We start from the raw sequence: 9,382 nt of genomic DNA, 5'->3' as shown, positions 1-9,382 counted from the left end.
GCCAGAGGGCACTTGTGATCACCGAGAACTTGAGGCCATAGGCCTCAGATTGATGCCTTGTTTCTCTGCATACAATTTGATCCTACAGCACTAGATCATTAGTAAAGTGGCTCAGTGATACTGGCCTTGTGTGTTTGAAGGCCAATTGAAGCACTGCAGCTCTGCTGCCTTGCTGCATGGGTGCTGAGTAAATGGTGATTTTTTCAAGGCCGTGTTCTGGGTGGGCCTCCTATTGCTGCAGTTCACTTGGCTAGGTCCCAGGTTATCAGCTGCCCTCAGGATATTTGTGAACCCTTGCCACACCGCGGGTAGATTTCACCCATATTTTGTATTCACCTTCCCCAGCTATGATTTAGGTGACCCAAACATGCTGGAAGATGTGCCCTGAATCTTATTTTCTAGAATGCCTTTCTGGTAGGTCATTCTCCATGCGGGTTTTTTGCATTTCTTCTTGTCAACCTGAAACCATCTTCTGCCATTTTCAATTTGGTTCAGGTTTTATGTTTTAACCCTACCCTCAAACTTTGTGTCTTCAGTCATTTTATCCATTCGTGATTCTTCTTATACTCTCCAGAATCTTCTTTTTCCCTTGCTAGAAATGGATTGCATTCCTTCTTCTACCCTGTCCTTTACCCCTGTTATCCCTGTCCAGGTTCAGTTCCTATCTTCTCACTCAGGTGTGATCCCCACCTCTACCAAAGAAACCACAGTTACCAGCGACTTAAAACTCAAAAGTTCTTTCATTACATACCTATTAATCAATTCTATTACATTTCTTTGTTCAATGTTATTGTTAGAAGTATATGAGAATGAACAAAATTTTATCTCTATATAGGTGGAAAAGCACTTGCTAACCAAATGGTAACAGAAGGTCTCTTTATTACATATTAACCAAATCTATTACATTTCTTTATTCAATATTAATAAGTTTTGAAAATATGTCAGAATGCATACCTACTTATATCTACATTGATGTGGAACACTATGGGGTACCAAAGTGGTCCCAGAAGGTCTCATTATTTATCTATTAAACAATTCTACTATATTTCTTTATTCAAAATTGTTGTTTTCAAATATATCAGTGAATAAATTTCTACCTATCTACCTACAAACATACACATGGAAACCTATATGGTTTCTAAATGGTACCAGAAATTCTCTTATTACTTATCTATTAATCATTTCTATAACACTGCTTTATTGAATTTTATTGTATTCTCAAACTATTAGAATGCATAAATATGTACCTATCTATGTATTTAGGTGGAACACTATTTGGTACGGTAGTGGTACCAAAAGACTTCTGTATTACTTACCAATTAATCAACTATATTATATTTCTTCATCTAATTTTAATAATATTTGAAATCATATGAGAATAAATAAATTTATATCAATTCATATACATGTGGAAACAAACTGGCAGCCATGTGGGCCCATCAGTCTTAGCAGCTCTTATATTGTATAGCCATAGTAGTGAGCAATTTCCATCTCTCTTTCCCTCTCAATGAAAAACTGCACTCTCCCCAAAGGATATTTGGCAGCATTCTCACGCTCTTGTTGAGCCTTCTTCTTCATGGCTTCCTGCTCTGGCCTCTGCTCTTCTGTGATGGGAGTTGACATTACTGGCCCAGGAACATTGGATTTCCTCCATGGAATTGGTTGTAAGGCAAAGTCTTGGAGCAGATATCGGTTTTGAGGCTTGGGCGGTTGGGACTGGAGCTTGTTCACAAGGGTGGAAACAGGGCCCCGCTGTTCAGAAGTGCAAGATGATGATGTGTAGGCTGCAGGCCTAGAGGCAGCAGACCAAGAGACACTAGGCTGGGTAGATGTGGTGAAGCCTGAATGGATTGAGTGGGATACAGCTGGCTGAGCTGGCTTGGCAGGACGCATGAAAGATGTGTTGGCAGGAGCTGGTCGGCATTGGTTGACTGCCCTGGGTTGAGCTGAACTGGTAGAAGCAGGCTGGGCAGGGTAAGCCACAGTGGGTCTACGTGAGGCCAGAGACTGTGGCCTGCGATACACAGGTCGAGGTTGAGGTTTCTCTGGGGACAGAAAAGGCAAAGGCACCAATTTAACCTTCCCAGGAGGTGGAAGCTCATACTGGGAAGGAGATGGACACTCTTTGTCAGCACTGATATCTGGTTTCTGGGCTCTGACTTGAGTTTTCTCAGGACCTTTAACCTGCAGCCAGGGTTTCCTAACTGGACAAAGACGGGGATCTTTGTTACTGCTTGAGTTTCCCAGGGCCCTGGAGGAAGAGAGCCCAGTTTTCCTATCGTTCTTCTTCCCAGTGCATGAAAAACCGACTCCAGCATGTGCATGCCTAGATAACTTCGAGGCTTTTTAAAGGTCTCTTGGCTAAGGTCAGGTTGATTTCTCTTGCGCTTTGCCTTAGGAACCATTGGCTTCTCTTCTGTCTTGACCTTGTTGCCTGCCGGCTTACAATCCTCAGCTTTCTTGGAGATGTTTTCTCTGCTCCTTTTGGGCTTTTCCTGCCCATGACCCTTAGCTTTGCTGTTCCTGCTGGGTGCAGCCTTTTGAGTTTTGCTATTACAATGCTTGGCTGTGTTCACAAGAGCCGTGAGACTCTCTGCATCACTGCAAGCAACTTCTCCCTCTAATGTGCACTGTGGGTGCTTTGGCTGCATTTTGGCCTTAGGAGTCCCATCAGGAGGCTCTGAGGCTTTATGTTTGTTGTTCGTACCTGGATCAGCAGGGCCCTTTATGTCACTTGAGTTTACCTGCTCCTGATTCACCATGATGTCTCTGGTATCACTGGGTTTTATGATTTGAGGACTTCCAGAATAGTCAAGGTCTTTGAAGGATCTGAAAATCTCGGGAAGGTGAATATCCTCCGCCAGTTCAGTGAGGTCTGCAAAACCACTGCTACATTCAGTCCCATTTGCAAATGTGCTTTGGTCCTCAAGACTCAGGCTACTCTTTCCCAGATTGATATGTTCAGAATGAGGCATCTCCTCTTGGTCCAGAGGACCAATGGAGGCCAGGAGCTTGTGGCTATCAGAGATTTCTAAAGTAGTAGTGGAGGATCCTGGTTTTCTACTGCAAACATATAGGCATCCAGAGGGTTTGAAAGCATGGCTTTATCCTCATCCAAACTGTTACTGCCTGTTTCTTCCTGGCTTTGAGTTGGAGGCAATGCCATGAAATTAGTAGAGCTCTGGTCTGGAGTTACTATTGAAATGTCCTCAAGTTCAGTTGGTGGGTTACTCTCCAGTATTTGGAGGTTTTGGATACTTCTGCTACTGCAGGAGTTGGGGAATTCTGGAGGTTGCGGCAGACAAAATGTCTGACTTGGAGGTTGCAATTCCATAGAAGCCTCCATCCCTATGGATGTTTCCATCACTGCAAAGGAATCAAGGAGGATGGTAAGTACGATGCTCCCCTTACACAGCAACACAATAATCAGGGAACTTGCCAACTGTGGAGAAGGCCTTTCTAGTAGCTCTTCCAAAGGACCATGGACAGGTCTCTGTTAGGAGCTGAGTGCTGACCCCCTCAGTTACAGGTGATCACTTGATATCGTAGATTTGCACTGGCAACATTATCATGGCAGCATTTTGGTAGCACACTTGCCTTTTATGTGGGAAACCCTCAAAAAATTTTATAAAGCCTATCATTCTTATGTAGCATCCTCTGAATTTTCTCCACTCTCTCAAGAGTATTTGAACACTTAACACCAAGAACTAGGAGAGACTGGAGCTCTTATTCATAAAATATATGGGAAAGGACAGATTTTGAGAAACCTGCTTTGGAAGGATCTCTGAGTACAAAGTTTAAATGCTGGGATAAATTAAGGAAAATTAAATTGTCACTACCATGGTCAGTTTTGAAGTATTCTTCCAAGAGACCAAAGCAAGTTTGGGAAATACATTCATCATGTGTTGATTTAGTGGGACTAATCTACCAAGACAGTAAAACACCTTCATTGTGCTCCTGGTAGACTCTTAAATGCATTGTGAATGACCATTTTAGTGTCCTGCATTTTCTTCTTGCAGAGTTTGAAAATGCAAACTGTTGAATAAGAATAGGGGTTAAAGTCTCAGGACTTAAATTCTATGGATCTGTAGACCCACAGCACCCAGCTGCCTATTTGATCCTCCATTTGATTGTTGATCTTATTGCTTCTCCTAGTTGCTGTTTGTACTCACCTTGAAAACTTGTTCCTGTGATAGGTTGAGTGGACACCGAGTAGTCGATGCCAGGGGTAGAGACTGATGGTAGGACATTTGTGGACTGAACGTCCTTCAGCACCATCACCATTTCTGGTTGAGGGACAGCGGCCCTACTTCCTGCATATGACACAGAGCCATAGGATTGCAGGTAGGGGCCAAGATCTCCAGAGAGCAGAGGTCCCAGTGTGTTTTGATCATGGTAGTTGACCTGGCTCTCTGCTTGGTAGGGAAGTGACAGGGTACGTGCCTGATTTGGAATCTGAGATGGTGTCCCCTGGACAAGCCTGGCCGACAGTGATGGATACTCAGGGAATATGACATTGGCATCTGAAGGTGTATCATATTGGACTGTCATTGACATGGAAGGAGCTGCTGTGTCCTGATCAGTGACAGTCAGAGTGAAGTCCCCCAGTGCAGATGACTTCTTTTCAGCACCTCCCATATTATCCCACTCAAAAATACTTGGATAGGAGGCAGGTGCCATGGGGATCTGGTGCCTCCTAGTAACCCCAGACAACATGACTGTGCTAGAATGTTGATAAAGGTAGGCACTGCCCATGAGTGACTGGAAGGAGGTACCCGAGTTTGAAGGCAGTAGCCATGCTGAACTGAGAGCTGGAGCAGAGACTCTGGAGAAGTTACATGAACTTCCTGTTAGGGGAGCTTCATTGCTCACCACAGGAAGAGAGAGAGGCAGAGAATTTGTATTTCCAAGTATAGAAGAAGTCTGGAAATTTTCTGTAGGAAGCAAGAGGGTAATTAAAAAAAACTGATGAGTGGAGATATTACTATACTTGACAAATGGTATTATCTTAAAGTTGTGGCAGTCACAAAGCCTCTAAGACCAATCATCGAGATCCCCCAAATCAAACCTTTTATCATGGTTGTAAGTGTTGGAGCTGTTTGGTACTCTTCTGATGAACTGTTTCTCTCCAATTGGGCACAGAAGACCAAAGTGTTCTGGGTCACACATTGTTCCCAACAAGCATCCTTCTCCCTGACTTAGCTTTCCTTGATCCTACCCTAATATTGGCCCATGAATATGCCCTAGAAATGAAGCATTTGAGAAGTTAGAGAACATCTGATGTTATCAGTTTGCAAGTGAGTAAATCAGGGGTCAGAGAAGTATTATTGACTTGTTCAATATCAGCACCAGGTTATGAAGTCAGGTTCAGTGGCACACACTTGTAATCTCAGTTTCTCAGGAGGCTGGCACAGGAGGATCACAAGTTAGAGGATGGCCTTGGCAATTTAGGGAGAGTCTTTATTAAAATAAACTTAAAAAGGTCTTGGGATATAGCTCCGTGGTAAAGTGTCCCTAAATTCAATCCCTGGTACTGCAAATAACAACCCAACTAACACTCCTCTTCCCTGCCACATGCAAGAGAAAACTGAAGCAAAAGAGCACTATGAATCTGGGCATGGTGGGGTGGGCCTGTGGTGCTAGTACTTAGGACACTGAGGCATTGGAATTGCTGGAGCCCAGGAATTCAAAGCCAGTCTGTGCAATTTAGCGAGAGCCTGTCTCAGAGAGAAAACAAAATGTGCTGGGGATATAGCCTGTGGAAGAGTGCTTACCTAGCATGTATGAGACCTTGGGTTCAGTCCCCTACCCTGAGAAGGAAAAAGAAAGGTAGGAAGGAAGGAATGAAGGACTGAAATTGTGGACAAAGTAGAGAACAAAATAAGAAGTGTAAAGTAATTTCATCTCTGTGCTTGTTCATTTTCTTGTAAATATTATCCACATCAAGTAAAAGATATTAAAATCCCACTAGTTAGATTTTTCAATTAATATAAAAACATTTTCTGATAAGAACTTCAGTCATAAAAATGTAGGAAACATGCTTTGAAAGTGTACTGAAATGTAAATTTATCATCAAAACATAAATATTATGTTTAACAGAACGATGTTGTCCCTAAATTCTGAAATAAGCATCACCACTAGAAAACAATAATACAATTAAAACAAATTTTTTATGTTTACTGGAACAGGAATTTGAACCCAGGGGTTTGTGCATACTAGGCATGCACTCTACAATTGACCTATAACCCAGCCCTAAATAATTATTTGAAATGTAGAAAAAACCAAAATAATTGATATATTGTTTTAGATACAATTGGAATTTAAGATATGGAGCTTGAATTTATACTCTTATGTAGCTCTTTCTTTTGATTCTTATGTTTAAAATATGCTAATGACTATTTGTATATACTCCATTGAAGAAAGAAAACTCTTGTAAAGATGAAAAACAGCTTCTGCTTGAAAACAACCTGTCACACAAAGAAACACGTCCTACTGATGCAGGTTAGGGCACATAATTTTTTTTAAATCCAGGTAGTTTGAAAAGCAGAGTAAAATAGGATATGGAAAATGCTGTATCCCCATTCCTGCCTCTAATCACTTTCCATAGTATGTTTACAGGAAGATTCATTTCTAAAACACTAAAAATGTAGATGTTCTACCTGCCTAGGTTATCTGTGTTCAAAGAGGCCATAGAAAAACTCCGAAGAACCAAATGTGACTTTTCTGAGAAACTTCTTTCCACAGTGATCCCCTAATTCTAGTCTCAGTTTCCTTGCTTGTTCCTTAATCTAGACATTCTCTCAAACAGCCTCAATCGTCCAAGTTCTGGGAAGATTTCCACCTATGCTCTCTCAATTGATTTGAAATCTTTGTTTCTCTTGCACGTTGCATTCCAAACATCCTCTTTTCTCTTGAGAACATCTCCATGCTCTTTATCTCTTTTATTGTCACATTGTCTTCTCCCTTATTTTGATATTTTCTCACCCCCACCAAGTACTTGTTGCCCTGTGCTTCAACAGTCCCAAACTTACTTCCCCTGGAATATCTGCCTCCTTACAGCCCTGTCCTCCCCCTCCCCTCTCCCTAGTTCTCTTTCACATAGTTGAAACAGAAAACTCCAAAATATGTGAATGTCCCTTTTTGAACAGCACTAAATCTGAAATACTGAAGTGGAAATATTGGAGGAGAAAGACTGTTCTAGATGGCACTCTTAGTACACAGTGTGAGTTTTCTTCTCCATCTCAGAATCTCTTTTTCTGTTGAAACAAAGGCAATCCCCAAATCCAATTTCATTCTCTATAAACATGCCCCTTAAGACTCAATTTTATAAAAGAAAGGGACCAGTGCACTGTCAGTCTGTTATCCTCCTAGTTCAGATGAGGAAACAGATTTTGTGAGAGAGTAAATGATCATCCATCCCATACCTAGTATATGTCAAAGTGAAAACTCAAATTAGGTCTCCAGATTTCTTCTTCCAGCCTTTTCCCTATTCTAAGTTAACTGGCCTCCTTTAGTACATTGAGGCAGCAAAATATCTAATGAAAAACTTTAGAAAGTTTCTTTCCTTACCTGACATTGTCAGAGAAGAGGTGACATCAATTGCAGATACAAAGGATGAGGAGACCACCCCAGAAGATGTCTGGGTGACTGAGGTTAGAGAATGCATGTTTCCTAGTATGGAGTTCACTGGTCACTGGCCACTGGTCACTGGCTACTGGTCACTGATGACTGGTTACTGCTCACTGGTCATTTGCGATGATCCAAATTTGTTTACAACTCTATGCAATCCCTAAGATTCTATCAGGTGGCAGTAGGTTTGGTGGGAGAATGATGTCACCAAAAAGGCAGTTTAAAGGTATGAGGTAGCCAATAGGGAGGTCAGATTCCCAACCAGAAGGTGGGATTGGGTGGAGAAACTGAGAAGAGAGTTGATTGGGTGGAGAAAGTGACAGGAGACTTATAATTGAACCTAACTGGCCGAGCTCTGGGGTGGTGAAATCCTGCAAGAGGGACAAGGTAGGGCCAGCTTTCCAAGTATTTGTGTTAGGAGGATAATCTCAGTGTTCCTAATTAATGTTCATTAAAATTACTTATATGTTATATGTTATATATTATATTTCACATTATAAAGGGTGATAGTGTGCACATAATTTATACTAATGTACAGTTAACATCCCTGAGGATGGAAGAAAGAGAGCAATTCTAGTCGTTCTGGAACCATAGAAGTTGATGTGATTAGTGAACCTCCTGCAGCTTCCAAGGATGAAAGAAAAGGATTTAAAAATTATCTTTTTTTTTTTTTGTATATGCACCCAATACCTGTATTTTGGTTTTGGTTTTTTAATTTTTTTAAATTTTTATGTGGTGCTGAGCATAAAACCCAGTGCCTCACAAGTACCAGAGTGTGTGAGCACTCTACCACTTAGCCACAACCTTAGCCCTAAAGAGTTGTTTCATAAGAGTAGGGTGACGTTCCTTGGAGTGCATCCTGTAGGGAATGAGGAGGTCCATGTTTTTCTTTAGGGTTTCTTGAATCCTATTTTTTGAACTGTGCTGGACTGGGCCATGTTGGACTTGTAACTCTCTTCTTCTCTCCTCCTCCCACTCCTCTTCATGTAGACATTTTATCATGGACAACTCTTGATTTTGCATTCCTATACTTATGGGTAGTACTTTCTTTTCACTTCCAGAATGAAACACTGGAGTGGTGGGAGAGAGGTTCAGTATAAATTGTCCCTGTTCTGGACTTGAGTTGTACTTCGTTCACCCATGATTTGCCTCAGATGGCTCCTTGGGTCACATAGACATCCTGCATTTGGGCTCTGTCATGTGTGAAAGGGACTGAAAATTCTTTCTCTCTTCTCATGTAAGTGAATTCAGTGTGGCAGTTACTTAATTTCCCCACCACTTGCAAACAGCCACTAGAAAATCTAGGGCTTCCCAATTCTTTGTCTGCCATACTTGGGTGGAAGGCCAGGAGAATAGTTTAAAAAGAACACTAGTAGAATATAGGGAACATGAGAGAAGAAAAAAGATAACATGGATTTTTTTTAAATTTAGTTTATTTTTATTGTAAATAAAAGGGATACATGTTGTTTCCGTTTCTACATTGAGTAAGGGCATACCATTTGTGTAATCATACATTTACCATAGGGTAATGATGTTTGATGCATTCTGTTATTTTTCTTCCCCCCCACCCCACCCACTCCTCTTTTCCCTCTATACAGTCCCTCCTTACTCCATTCTTACCCCCCTCCAACCCCCCATTACGTGTCATCATCCACTTACCAGTGAGATCATTTGTCTTTTGCATTTTTGAGATTGGCTTATCTCACTTAGCATGATATTCTCCAACTTCATCCGTTTGCCTGCAAATGCCATA

At 41.5% G+C, this 9,382-nt stretch overlaps 1 pseudogene; it reads right to left on the bottom strand.

Annotated features, from left to right (window-relative positions):
• Window positions 1-1,455: 1,455 nt before the first annotated feature.
• Window positions 1,456-7,666, bottom strand: LOC124962804 (uncharacterized protein C2orf78-like; annotated as a pseudogene).
• Window positions 7,667-9,382: the final 1,716 nt, after the last annotated feature.

This window comes from Sciurus carolinensis, chromosome 13, assembly GCF_902686445.1.
Source record: "Sciurus carolinensis chromosome 13, mSciCar1.2, whole genome shotgun sequence".
Taxonomy (NCBI): Eukaryota; Metazoa; Chordata; class Mammalia; order Rodentia; family Sciuridae; genus Sciurus; species Sciurus carolinensis.
The sequence above is the reverse complement of the archived record's forward strand: the minus strand, read 5'-3'. Positions and strand labels throughout refer to the sequence as shown.